Genomic DNA, 9,509 nt, shown 5'->3' with positions numbered 1-9,509 from the left:
ACGCCGAGATATTTTATATTATTTGTGACTATTGAGAAGGGTGTTGTTTCCCTAATTTCTTTCTCAGCCTGTTTATTCTTTGTGTAGAGAAAGGCCATTGACTTGTTTGAGTTAATTTTATATCCAGCTACTTCACCGAAGCTGTTTATCAGGTTTAGGAGTTCTCTGGTGGAATTTTTAGGGTCACTTATATATACTATCATATCATCTGCAAAAAGTGATATTTTGACTTCCTCCTTTCCAATTTGTATCCCCTTGATTACATCAAATTTTTACAGTCTGTAGTCATCATTATCGTTAAATGGTAAACATATTTTGACATCTTAAAAGGTTCTTTGTGGCCCCTTTATTGTTTATTTTGTTCCCCTCCACTCTGAGCCTTGGCAATCTGCTATGATTTCTATCTCTATCACTTTTCTAGGATATAATATGAAGTAGAATCATCTAAAATACAGCCTTTGTGTCTGGCTTATATTCAGTTTAATTCTTCTGAGACTGACATATGGTATGGTATGCATTTGGTAGTTACTGCATTGTTATTGTTTCATAGTGTTTCATTGAATGGATATACCGCAATTTGTTTATTCATTCAAAATTGGACATTTTCTAGGTTGGGACCTTTATGACTAACAATAGTATAAATAATGTGTGTGTGTAAGAGCACATGTCTTTGTTTCTCTTTGGGACATATTCAGAAATAGCCTTGCTGTGCTAGCTTTACAACATATTTCTTAATGTTTAAGCAAGGGGCTAGCATTCTGCATCTTCATCAGGAATATATGTTCTAGCTGCTTCACATTTCTCCTCACCATTTGATACCAGTATTTGTTTTATTTTGTTTTCAGGCAGGGTATTACTAGGCTGGACTGGAACTCACGGTTCAAGGGCTTCAGCCTCCTGAGTGCTGAGATTAGAGGTGTGTGTCACCATGTCTGGCAAATAATTTTTTTAATGTAAGTTGTTCTAATAGCTTTATAGTGGTTGCTTAGGGCTTTTCATGGCTAGCCATTCATGATGCAAAACATTTTTCTGTGTGCCTACATGAATAAATGAATAGTTCTTTAGTGGTAAACTGGTTTTTCTAAGATTTTTACTGGACAAATTTCTTGACATCTAAGGATTACCGCATTTAGAAAAGAGGTACTAGTGATGGCTACATTTATCAAATATTTCTGTCCTGACATTAGTACTTTAGATGCATCAAATGTTTGAGTCATTGCAAATTAAGCACAAGTGGTACTATCTCCATAGTTACCGAAGAGACCTAAGGAAGTTAAATGAATTGCTGAGCCCATAGGAGCTTGTGAAAGCTGGGTATGTGATTGGAACCAGCATCCAGGCTGAGGTCCTAGACTTCAGGACAGGGCTTTGCCTCCTCTTTCACAAGTGATCATGTGTGTTTGAGTTAGAGGCACATTACATACCCATACCAGTTACCTTAGTTCTCATTACTGTAATATTTAATAGAAATTAAGGAAGTAGACAACATATTCAATTACATAATTCAGTGAAAATAACGTTCTTTTGAGCAAGTAGGGATGGGGAAGAACAGGAGAAATGAATATTGGAAAATAATTCTATTCACTAAGGGATTATTTTCTCTAGTGAGACGCCTTTGCTCTCTAATTTTTGCATTGTTATTTTTAAGATCTGTCTTCTTAGTTTTAATTTTATCTTATGTGTATGGGTGCTACACATGGTGACACATACTCATAAGCTCAGCACTCGGGAGGTTGAAGCCCCGGGATCACGAGTTTTAGACTAGCTTAGGATCCATGAGAATACCCTGCCTGTGTGTGTCTGTGGACCACATGCGAGAAGTGCCTGTGTGGGTCAGAAGAGAGCACTGGATCCCTTGGAAAGGGAATTGCAGATCTCTGTGAGTCACCTTGTTGATGTCTGGAATCAAACTGGAACCCTTGATAAGAGTAGTCAGCACCCTGAGCTCCCGAGCCCTCTCTTTAGTCCTCATCTTAATGCCAATATAATGACATCCCTAAAAGCTTTAGACCCCGAGCACATCAGCAAAAATACAGTGTTGTTGCACTATAAATGACAGTCTTTGTCTTCTCTTGAAAGAGAATTAGCGTCCTTTTTAGTACTTGTAACATAATTTTTTCAAACTTTATTTTTTAAATATTATTATTTTTTAAAGATTTATTTATTTTATTTATTTTTATATGAGTACACTATAACTGTTCTCAGACACACCAGAAAAGGGTATCAGATCTCATTACAGATAATTGTGAGCCACCATGTGGTTGTGGGAATTGAACTCAGGAAGAGCAGTCAGTGCTCTTAAACACTGAGCCATCTCTCCAGCCCCTCAAACCTTATTTTTAATGCTGGCTCTTAAACACTTTAACCTCCCTTGTAACCTACCACCCACCAGAGGTAGTGGAAAAGAAAGGATACTGGGGAAGTGGACCTGTTTAGAAAGGTTCTTTGGAGCAACTCCTGTCTTTGTTTTCTGGAAATCAGAAGTTCAGGTCACAGTTGCCTTAACCAGGATTTCTATTCCTGCACAAAACATCACGACCAAGAAGCAAGATGGGGAGGAAAGGGTTTATTCACACTTCCACATTGCTGTTTATCACTAAAGGAAGTAAGAACAGGAACTCATACAGGGCAGGAACTTGGAGGCAGGAGCTGATGCAGAGGCCATGGAGGGGTGCTGCTTACTGGCTTGCTTTCCCTGGCTTGCTCAGCTTGCTTCCTTATAGAACCTAAGACTACCAGCCCAGGGATGGCACCACCCACAGTGGGCCCTCTCACCCTTGATCACTAATTAAGAAAATGCCTTACAGCTGGATCTCATGGAGGCATTTCCTCAAGGGCGACTCCTTTCTCTGTAGTAACTCCAGCTTGGGTCAAGTTGACACACAAACCCAGCCAGTATAACAAGTTAGCAGTGACAGCTCGAGCCACTGGCAAACATTTCACAGGTACACCAGCAGTCCAGTTAGATAGAGTTGTGTTACCAACAGCGGTGACACAACCTAGCAGAGACAGCCAGGCCTCAGCCTCAGCTCAAGTCAGCAGGAGGGACTCAGAGGGACACCAAGAGAGGTTCTCAGCTGTGCCTCCCTCAGAGAAGCGAAGATCATAAACATTGCACAGCTAGCTGTACCATCAAGCCAAGCCCTTTCTCCTTTACACCACTGAGTTTTACTTATACCCTCCAAACATCACGTGTCCTTCACGTGTGTTGCCTCCGCACGGGCATCCTATCAGCCTGAGTCCTTGGAAGTGGCAACAAACTGCAGCACACCACCAGAAATTTTTGGTGCATTTCTCTTTATGGCATCCTGAGAAATGGAGCTAAACTATAAAATGTAAGGTGAACCAATACATCTGTGTCATTTGCAAAGAATCCTTCATCATGTGTCCTGGCACCTGCTTGCTTTAGCAGAACATCCTCTCTCTGGTGTCTGCTTCAGCAAAAACGTTCCCTCACGAGTTTTCCCCAGCAAAACATCATCCAACTGACTTTCCAAAGAACCCTCAGGTTTCCACTTAAGTACTTGTAGAATTTAGGCGAAGGGTCCGCGCCTCTGGATATGTCTGATAAATCAATAAATTGGTTGGAAATTTTGACCACATATTTCTCATAGGACTGAATGAGAGATTACCATAGGCTACAATTCACATGCTCTTTGCTTCGGTTAGGAATGCATTTGGATGCAAGTAACACAGTTCCCAATGAAACTGTAAAAAAAAAAAAAAAATTGTTTGCTTTCTCCTCAGGTAGAAGGGATTGCAATACTAACCTTGGCTTAGCACTTCTAGCTGGTTTCCTCTTGGTCACAAATGGCTAACTGATAGGGTTGACATGGCAGAAGAGGGCCTTCCTTTCATCAGGGAAGAAAAGCCTTCTGAAACATCAAAGTGAGATTTGTTCCCACCTCTGTGTTACATGTGGTACTGAGGATTCAGGGCTAAGGCTCATCTTCCCGGTCATATAGTGATAAATCCTCTTTTTCCAGTCCCAGGACAAAATTGCACTCTGTTAGAGAGGATGGAAAGAGGAACCCTGAGGGTAAAGAGAGGGAGAGAAAAGAGAGTGAGAGAAAAGGGAGGAAGAGAGAAATGAAGGAGAGAGAGAGAGACAGAGGCAGACAGAGAGGGGGAGGGGGAGAGGGAAGGAGGGAGAGGGCGGGAGAGGGAGAGGAAGAGGGATTTGTGTGACAGTAAATTGTATCTCCCATGTGTCATCTTTCTCCTAGGCGGGCAGAAAGAGATAACTGCCTCTATAGGTTTCTGTCCTAAGGGCCTATTTACTGTTTTGTTCTGGAAATGGCACATTAGGTCCTCCAGAAAGCAACATGGGCCACTCAGGATGTTTCTAGAGAGCCTGTGTACCAGTCTAAGGGTATAGTTATGGTTCCTACAACACTAGGAAGCCTTTCCTCACTATACTTCTAGTGCTGAGGACAAGTGAAGGAACAGATGCTATGGTGACGTCATAAACTTAAACCAGACTTACTTAGCTGATCACCAGATCAAAGAGTTGAAGCCAAAGCTCAATGGTAAATTGCCTAACTAGTATGTGCGAGACCCAAGATGTAGTTCTCAGCATCACACACACACACACACACACACACACACACACACACACACACACACACACACCCAATACAGACAACCCCAGGACAGTTTGTATCAAGGATTTCTTTATGTCTTAAAAGTATGAGATTATGATGCCAAGTTGGGTCCAGTGCAAATTAATCTGAAATTTTCAAATTTGATTGCCAAGTCTAAATCATTTCTATATTGTACAGTCTGCTGCACAAAATGGGCCCATTGCAAAGTAATTCCCAAGACTGGTCAGCTCAACTTTCATTTTGTGTGAGTTAAAGTTAAAAAGGTTTAAAAAAAATCCATTTTCCATCAAGAAATTTTCTTTTCAGGGTCTTACTATGTAGCTTAGGCTAGCCTTGATTTGTAGTCCTCCTGCTACAGTGTCCTGGGTGCTGGGAAATTGGTGATATGTCACCCTTTTTATAGATCTAGGATATACCCGTAAGGGAAGGGGACACTGGGGACACAAGGATGTCTCGGTAAAGCCATCTAGAACTTATTCTCTAACTTGTAGTTACCCGTGATAGAAGCTAGGATGTGGCTTAGGGCCCAGGGGAGCCTCCTCCTGGGTATTTCTGTGTTCCTCTTTTATGGGCTATGCCCTATCAATCGAGAGACATTCTCTGCATGTTGACTGCAGGCCAGTCTGGGTAACTTACACTACTACAGTAGTATAAATGATTTGTTTGGTATACATTTTCAGACAGTCTAGAATGGATGGAGAGATCAGCCCTTCTCTTTAGCAGCGACAAGATGTGAAGCTGGACTTGTCAGGCTCTCTGAACAGAACACCAGGACACTCAAATACCTTGTCGGGGGTCGTTGGACTCAGTGGATTCTGCACAGTGCCCCTCATAGCCTTGGTGTGAGGAGCCACACTCTGGGACTCACATGTTTGGTCTAGTGTTTTCAGCAGCCAATGGGAAGGCAATTCACAGCCTGTCAGCACAGCACCCTCTTCATGAGGGGAGCAGCGGTGTTATTTCAACTGTTCAAAAAGAGTGTAGCTTGCCTGTTATCTGATGAGGTTTATGTTCGGGAGTGGTATGCTGTTGAAAGCCACATCTTCAAACAAACAAATGGACAAAACCCCTAAAAACCTTCTAAATGGTGTCACAGTCATCAGCGAGAGAATCCAGGAGTAAGCTGCTAATTTGCCCACTTCCCTCTATTTTGCCTTTTTCTTTATTTTCCCCAAAGATCAAATTCAGATAGCATCAATGCTTTTACTTTATTGAACTAACAATGGCCCAAGAAGGTGTTTTGTCCCCTTAAAGAAGCTTCTCTGTGATGACAAAGTCACAAAGGTTTAGGGGTGCATCTGGTGCACCAGGAATTGGGCTGTCAATCAGCTGTGGAAGTGCTGGCTGCTTCCTGCTCTGGCTGGCTGCTGAGGTTGTATTTATGGCAAAGGTTACCTTCAGTATCAAAAGAAACACAGGCTGGCTGTCTCCGCACTCCGAGGAGCACAGGAATGTAAACTGGCTATCTGTCTGTGCAAACAACGAAGTCAACACACGGCTGCTCTCAAAGGATGACCCCCTCCTGCTCCTCTCAACTTCTGGCAAACTTTTGTTGTTCTAAATCGGTGTCAGAAAAGCAGATGGAACAAGGCCAAGCCATCTACTTCACAGTGACTTCTAAACCAACACATAGAAAATACAGCTTTTTAAATGTTGCATATTAGTGAAATATCCTTCGCCTCTGTGTGTGTGTGTTGTATGATTATGTGTTATAGGTACACTCACATGTTTGTGCACATATTTAGGCCATCGATCAACAACAAATGTCTTCCTCTATCACTCGCTTCCTTAATTTCTGAAATGAAGTCTCATACTGAACCTACAGTGTGGCATTTCAGTTAGAGTACCTAGCCATTGAGTCTCAGGATCTGCCTGTTGTGGCCTCCACTCCCCAAACAATGCTAAGGATACAGCACATGGAGCCCTGACTAGCTCTTATGTGAATGCTGTAGCTTCAAACTCAGGTCCTCCTGCATGAGCAGGGAGCACGTTGCCCTCTGAGCTGTGTCCTCAGGCTCTGAAATGGATCCTTGTACATACCAGTAATTTATTAATAGTTATGTAATATGTAGCAGCTGTAATATATGACGATGCCAGTTTTAGTGCAGCTGTGATTGATGGTGTATCAAACACTAATTTTATTTAATCCCTGTAACAGTCCTGCATGATAGGTATTATTTCAGTTTACAGAGGAAGTCTGAAACCTTTAGCAAGTCTGGTGTCTGTTGACTAGGGTGGCAGGGACTCCGGACTGCTACAGAGGCTGTTTGTCTACTGGGCTCGCCTGACTATAGTTCTAGAACTTTATATGTTGAATAGGAGGGTAGGGATGATCAGTTCGTTTAAATAAAATCTTATCTTAAGGAAATATTGTAAATGCAATCTGGGGATACCCCCCCCCCAAATTTTTTTAAAAGAAATTAATTGTATGTTGGCCAGAGGAAGACGATCTTCAGTATTTATATGTCATTCTCAGTGCTCATCCTCAGGCTAGAAGGCAATGCAAAAAACCTAGCTGTTATGGAGTGTAAAGAGGTTTTGAAGACTAAGGTGAAAATAAATAGATATAAAAATCCCAGCTCCTATCTACTATAGAAATTACAGCATCTAGACAGAACTTAAACAGTAAGGTCCGAGAGTGATCACTAGAAGTATATTTTTTGTTTGAAAATTATGACTATAATTTAAAATATACTGGAAAGTCTCAGGAATAAAGGATTAGCCCCTTTTAGTTTGCTTTTCCACTGCTGTGATAAACACCATGTCCAAAAGCACCTTGCAGGGCGGAAAGGGTTTTATTTCAGTTTAGAATTCCGGTCACTGTCCATCACAGAGAAGCCAGGGCAGAAACTCCAGCAGGAGCCAAGCAGAAGCCATGGAGGAAGCGTGCTTACTGGCTCATGCAAGGCCGGCTCTTTTGCTTGTTTGTTTGATTTTAGACATGGTTTCTCTGTGTAATAACTCTGGATGTTCTGGACTCCCTTTGTAGACCAGGCTGGCTTCGAACTCACAGAAATCTGCTTGCCTCAGCTCCCAAATGCTGGGATTAAAGGCATGCGCCACCATGCTCAGCTCAGCTACCTTTTTTATACAGTATATGCAGTCTCATTGGCCTAGGGATGGTGCCACTCACCATGTCTGTGAGTTCGAGGTTAGTATGGTCTACATATGGAGAGTCTGCCTCAAAATGTAAAACAGAACAACAACCACAACAAAATTTCTAGCCACCCAATCAGTCAACCACCAACCCACAGAGAAATAAATTCCCCAAACTAGAAAGTGTAGAACTATCTAATCTAAGAGTCTTCAAACTGCAGATCTCTAAGAACTAAAATGATAGATGCCGTTTTTAACCAACACTATCATACAATTTATGGGTATCTATTTTACTGCTATTGCTACTATTTTTTTGTGTACTTCCATATTTTAAAATGACAGTTTGATTAATACATTTGGTTTATTAAATTTTTATCAAAGATTTATTTTTATTAAGTGTGCATGTGTGTGCATGTGTGTGTGCAGGCAATTGAATGTGAGTGCAAGTGCCCTCAGAAGTCAGAGGCCCCTCCGTCTTTGACACTGGAGTTGTGAGGTGCTAAATTGAGTGCTAGGACCTGACCTTGGGTCCTCTGCAAGGGTAGAGCTCTTATCACAGAGCCATCTCCAGACCCAATTATGTGAACTTCATTCACATAATTTAGTTATAAACAGCTTACTTGATGTTATAGTACTGTGGGAAAATGTCACTGCTGGTTTTAGTACTTAGGCCAAGGAATTCTATACCATTTGCTTAGAATGCTTTTGTACTTGACATGAGTGCCCACATATTACCTACACTGAGGACGAAAGCCTGTGTCCAGAGCCGAGCTGAACCTGACCTTGGAGCCTATCCTAATAGCAGCAATTCCAGTACCATAGGCAAGTACAAAATTATTTGCTGAACAGAGAGTTTGGCTAAAATACTTTATTGAAATCTCTACACATCTCCTTCTCTTCCTGTAATGATTGCCTCTTCTGCAAATTTCGGGACTTCTGTTGTTTCCATTTTGATGAGTAACTATTTTTTTTCTAAGTTTCTTTTTATTTATTTTTTATTTACATATTTTCATTACCCTAAAAAAGTTCCCCAATACTTCTAAGACTTTTAAATACACACTGGAGATCTGATAAGTATTTGTGTCTTAAATAGCCTTAGTGCTAGAAATACATCAGGAATATTGACTATCACAGATGGACAGGTCTCATGGGTACCTGTATGATGGGGCAGTTCTCTCTAGATGTTTATGGAAACTATGGAAAACTGGTGGTACATGTTTCCAACTTGAGGAAACAGAATGCCTTTGGTTTTCAAATGATGAGACACTTGAATTAGTGACTAATAAGGATGCACCCACTGAGGAGTGTGGACATCTTCTCTTTAAAGGTCAGATCCCATAGGCTAAGGATGAGAGATGCTTTCTCTAAAACCAGCCAGCCACTTTCATGGCCAGGAAGCATTTGGACATGAACTAGATATTATAAGAAGGAGCAACAAAAAGTGTCAGTTTTAGGGAGTTTGATGACACCCCAAATAGTACCAGTTATAGGGAGTCTGACAACACCCCAAATAGTTCCAATTCTCTGTATTAAATACTTGGATTTGGGGCCTAATTGGATGTTAAGGGTAATTATGTTAATAATAGAATTTAAAACATAAAGGTAAGTCTATCTTTAAAAGAAAAATATGATTTCTAATACTGTTAACAGCTCAGTGGATAAAATTAGTAGTGAATTCCCCTTAAAAGTAGTGTGTCTCAAAAAATATTCTTCATAAATTTGCTTTGAAAATTTGAGATGTTTCTAAAGTAATTTATTCTTTAATATCAACATACATGTTGCTTTTTTAATTCCAGTGACTATTTAAAT

The sequence above is a fragment of the Mus musculus genome, chromosome 2 (assembly GCF_000001635.26).
Source record: "Mus musculus strain C57BL/6J chromosome 2, GRCm38.p6 C57BL/6J".
Taxonomy (NCBI): Eukaryota; Metazoa; Chordata; class Mammalia; order Rodentia; family Muridae; genus Mus; species Mus musculus.
This window is presented reverse-complemented; position numbering follows the sequence as displayed.